The sequence below is a fragment of the Eriocheir sinensis genome, chromosome 41 (assembly GCF_024679095.1).
Source record: "Eriocheir sinensis breed Jianghai 21 chromosome 41, ASM2467909v1, whole genome shotgun sequence".
In the NCBI taxonomy this organism is placed as follows: domain Eukaryota; kingdom Metazoa; phylum Arthropoda; class Malacostraca; order Decapoda; family Varunidae; genus Eriocheir; species Eriocheir sinensis.
This window is the reverse complement of record NC_066549.1, coordinates 15,517,647-15,523,130: the sequence shown is the minus strand read 5'-3', so window position 1 is coordinate 15,523,130 and position 5,484 is coordinate 15,517,647.

Here is a 5,484-nt window from a genome sequence, read left to right as displayed (position 1 = left end):
GAGTTAAAATTATATCGTTCATTGATTGCATCAAACCTATCATGGTGCACCGTGCAATGCATCATTTCAGTTGAAATCTTGTTATTTACTTGTGGTCTTTAGCACCATATATTTTATTTATTAATATATTTGTTTTTCTTTACTCTAGGTTGCCATGTGCCTCCACACCTTCAGGTCCTGCTTGCTATGGCAGTCTTGGCTAGTGGCAGCCATCAGGTGGAAGTGACAGACAGTTATGATGTGTCACAGCAACTAGTCAGTATCGTCCTGTCCCGGGTTTCCCGAGCCATAGCTGGTCTTGCTCAGGAATATGTAAAGTTTCCTTCCCTAAATGCTCTGACTACTGTCATGGAAGACTTCTATGGTATTGCTGGGATGCCTGGTGTCATAGGTTGCACACATACAAAAATTGTCAGACCACCTCGGGAAGACTCTCAGATGCCGGAAAGGCTTTTTTTCATTAAACACTCAAGCTGTTTGCGGCCCTGACCTAATCTTCTATAATATTGTGGTGCGATGGCCGGGCAGTGTTCATGATGCTCGAATTTTTTAAAACAGTCGGGTGTGTGATGATTTGCAAGATGGCCTCCTACCGGGCCATCTCTTGTCTCTTGTCTCAGTGGTTATGCCTGTCGAAGTTATCTTTTGACACCGCTGGTGGCACTGAACTCTGTACATGAAGCAAGATACAATGCTAGCCATACAAGGACGAGAAATACATTAGAAAGAGCTTTTGGGGTGCTGAAACGCCGCTTCTCATACCTTGGAAAGGCCATAAGAACAGATCCAGAAACCACCAAAGAAATTATTATTGCTTCAGTAGTCTTGCATAATAATGCAGTACAAACTAGAATTGACATTTCAGATGAGGTAAGGGATGTCAATATTGATTTACAGGATGTGCACATTAATGGCATAGTCAACATTGATAATGCAGGGCCAGCTGATGAAGCAGCTCTTCAGGGACGCCTCAAGCGAGACAGAATTATCAGAACACTTCTGAAATATCAGAAGCAGCTGGGGTATGCATGGACAAGTATTTGTCATATAACGCAATCCATTACCATCAGTATATCCTCTACCTTAAATCCCGCGACGGACCCCGTCACGGAAACCACTCGGCCACCGCCTCCCCATAATTACGAGGGGTAACTAGGAACTCTCTCCTAGAACCCCAGGCATCGAGTACAGTCTTGCGGGTTCGGAGGGGGGGACTTCGACTTATAGGCGCAAGGTTAAACGGGCTTGATGTGTGGTGGGTTTCGCGAAGACAGTTTTTGTTGAGAGCCTGGAGATCAACTGTCCGCCTTGGCTGGCCGTTTTTCTTTGTTACCACCACCATCCGGGAGCACCAGGTTGTCGATTGCCGTACAGGAACTGGGTTCCAAGGATACCCATATCCACGTCCTTCGAGGTTCCTGCTTGGCCCTGTTCCTTCCAGTGGTGAGGAACAGGGGCGTGTGGTGCATGGCGTGCGGAAACAGCGATCGTAAGGGCAGCAGGTGCGTATTCCTCTTCATAGTTTTTTTTTTTTTTTACATTGCGGCCCTGGCTGCGCCGGTAGGCTTTCTTCCCGGTGGATCCTGATGGTCGGTCAACGGGCTTTCTTTCCAGTGGGTCGATGGTCGGCCCAGCCTGTTCTGGCTGAGGCGAGTGTTTATAGTGGCGCCATCCTTGTGCACGTGGCTCAGCGCTGCCCTCCCAGAGCTCATCTTTGATCCCAGAATCTAGGTCGCGGGTTGATAGGTGGTCTCTGGACATGGCATGCAGGTAGTTTCCTGCAAGCCACTCGGCGGCGGCTGAAAAATCCCAGCTTGGTGGCACCGGGCGGTTTTTGAACTCGCATCCTCCTGAACACGGAGCCGTTACTCTGACGACTCAGCCACCGCCTCCCCGAGGTGGGCCAGACATGGTGGGAAGTGGGCGGGAAGACACATTGAACGCCGATGTAGCAAACTGGTGGCGGAACCATTGCGTCAGGTTGTCAAGATTAGCATCAGTGGGGGGGAACGGTATAGCGGCCGGGCGCCGTGGTGGTGGTGTGCGGCGGGTGGCGGGGTACTGGGTCTGGTACCGGTGCCGCCGTGGCCGCAGAGCCTGGGAGTAGAATGGGGCTAGCAACATCAGTGCCGCCAGAGCGGGCTTAAGAAGACCCGCCAGGCTTCACGCACAATGTAGTCACCTCCCAGGTTGTCCTGAAGGTGCAGTAAGAAAGGCAGGGGATGGAGATGGAACTGAACGTAACCCGGCCTGTGGGGAATTGCATGTGTGCCACCCCTGGCCAAATGGGTTGTGTGATGGGTAGTAGGCGTTTACCGCCAGGCCCAGTGCGACAACAGTGGGCCTGCAATCGACGCCTGCCCGGTGTCGGGTGAGCAGTGACGTGCGAGGGGCTGGGGTTGCCAGGAGCTGTTCGTGGGTATTGGTGCCATCGTTGTGCTCAATTTCACACAATCTGTTGCTTGTTTTAGAAGTCAATGCAGAAGTGTTCACTTCCCAATGTAGAGCAATGTAATGCCTCTTCCCCTGCCAACACATAAATACTTGCCTTATCCTCTTCTTTGACTCCCAACACAGAACTACTTTGCCTCTTCACTTTCCAATGCAGAACTATCCTCTTATCTAACAGCCAATTATATAATCAAATAGATACAAAAAATATCATCGTCAGATATTATAATTGTGATTTATAATCGCCGAACGCTGTGGTAGCGAGAGTTCCTCTTTCCCAAAGTTTTAGATTTAGAAGTAGCCACCCGGAGCCCCGCACCTCTGACTGGTCAACAGAAAGCATGGTAACTGGTGATAGGATCGCTTTCATGTCGCTTATCATGTCAGCTGCCAGAGTTTTTTGAGACGTTCACTGTTTATACTTACTTATAATATGCAGGCGTGTCAAATGAAACTACAGTGTAACTGCTACCCATATATTGCATGCCAACAGGTCCTTCAGACTAAATATTATATATTATACACAATCACATTCCACTAAATAATACTAATTTATTCATCCTGGCTCTACTTCTGGCGCCTTTAAGGGATATTAGTCGTGCAGTAAACTGTCTGGCTGCATACCTGTATCTGACCTGCAGATAGGCCTCGGCTACAGCCTTGATCAGTAGCACAAGATGATTAATGAACGGATCACTGTCTAACATGTGTTGTGCTAGGCTGGAGAAGACAGCCCTCTCCTGGAACAGTACCGTACAAGTGTTACAATGTTGTGCCAAACATGTATTGACAACTTTTTATTGGTCACCATACTGTAAAACGTTCTCTCTGAATTTTCTTTCGCACACAAGACAAATGGCAACAACATCTCTGGATGGAAAAGATAGGTGGCCTTTATTTTCAACTGAGATAAATCAGTAAGTTGTATCCAAATGTTGGGTAAATAAAGCATTGCAGCACGACTCACACTTTAAAGATCTCTTAGGTTTAAAGCCGACAAATCCGGCTATATAGCCAACGATCTTGTCAGAGATGTTGCTAACACTTAGATCAAATAATCAATGTGCATATGTCCTGTGCATCAGTCTTGTTTATAAAAGTTATGCACGCTTGCTTGAATATCAGATATAAAAATGAATTAATAAATCACTTACTGGTGAAAAGTAATGGATGGATCAGATTTTTGTTCGCTTGTTCATTGCACCCAAATGAAATACAGATAGTCAATATTCAAGACCACACACGGAGCGACACTCCTGCCTTTATTACTCTCGCTGCACGAGAGCTCGACTGAATTATAGACAGAGTATGTGTGGATCGACTTGGGTCAAGACCTGACAACCCTTACTAATTATCTGTCCTCACCCTGACCTCGGTTTTTCTCGACCTGAGTCATCATAGCCCAACCCATAAACAGATCTGACTCTCCCTATTAACTATGTGACCTCACCCCAACCCCACCTCTTAGACAGGGGAAAAACATGCCCAGCAAACAAAAACAGAGTGGCCCTCCGCAGGCCTTCCGTATGTCAAACCAGCGGCCCTCCGTAGGGTGTTGATGGAGGCCCTCTGCCAGTCTTGCTCATCGGTTCTCCGGAGGGCCGCTTACGAAGGGCCAACGTGGTAATTACTGCCATAACCCGCTTATAACTGAATGGTCCAAAAATACTAAAAGGGTTCAAGTAAAACAAAATATGTAGGAACTCTCAGAATATATTAATTCATAACATTCTCCGTACATATAAACTCAACAATGTTTTCGATAATTACAAGTCAAACCGAGAATTTCAGGTTTGCTAAAGAGTCGATTTAGGGGCCGCATTACAAGTCAAATCTGAGAGTTTCAGGTCCTTCAGAGTTTGGGATGAATAACTCTGTAGGGACCAGAATCTTCTCGATGGGACTTGTAATTAAACCGACCTTTGGACCTGAAACTTCTCGGGTTTGACGTGTATAGTAAAAGCTAGCTTTGTTGTACAAAATAATTATGAACAAGTCACCTCTATCTTCTATCGATACGGGGTTTCGGCGGTGTCATCCCTACCTTCATACTATGCTAGGGTACTATGTATTATATATATATATATACATATATATATATACATATATATCTATATATATATATATATATATATATATATATATATATATATATATATATATATATATATATATATATATATATATATATATTTTTTTTTTTTTTTTTTTTTTTACCGCAAAGGAGACAGTTCAAGGGCCCACAAAAAGCAAACATTAATAAAAAAAAAAAAAGCCCGCTACTCACTGCTCCTAAAAAGAATCCAATGATGTGGCCGAAAGATAGGTCTGCTGGGAGAGGTGTCCTGATACCCTCCTCTTGAAAGAGTTTAAGTCGTAGGCAGGAGGAAATACAGATGAAGGAAGAGTGTTCCAGAGTTTACCAGCGTGAGGGATGAAAGAGTGAAGATGCTGGTTAACTCTTGCATAAGGGGTTTGGACAGTATAGGGATGAGCATGAGTAGAAAGTCGAGTGCAGGGGCTGCGGAGGGGGGGGAGGCATGCAGTTAGCAAGTTCAGAAGAGCAGTCAGCGTTGAAATATCGATAGAAGATAGAAAGAGAGGCAACATTGCGGCGGAATTTAAGAGGTAGAAGACTATCAGTATGAGGAGGAGAGCTGATGAGACGAAGAGCCTTAGCCTCCACTCTGTCCAGAAGAGCTGTGTGAGGGAGCCCCCACACATGAGATGCATACTCCATACGAGGGCGGACAAGGCCCTGTATATGGACAGCAACTGTGCAGGGGAGAAGAACTGGCGGAGACGGTACAGAACGACCAGCCTCGATGAAGCTGATTTATTAAGATATTAGATATTAAGTTTACAGTTGAGATTTTGAGTTAAGGATTGACTGAGAATGTTTAGTGTTGAGGAAGGTGATAGCTGGGTGTTGTCAAAGAATAGGGATAGTTGTTTGGAAGATTGTGTCGAGTGGATAGGTGGAGAAACTGTGTTTTTGAGGCGTTGAAGGACACCAGGTTCTTTCTTGCCCCA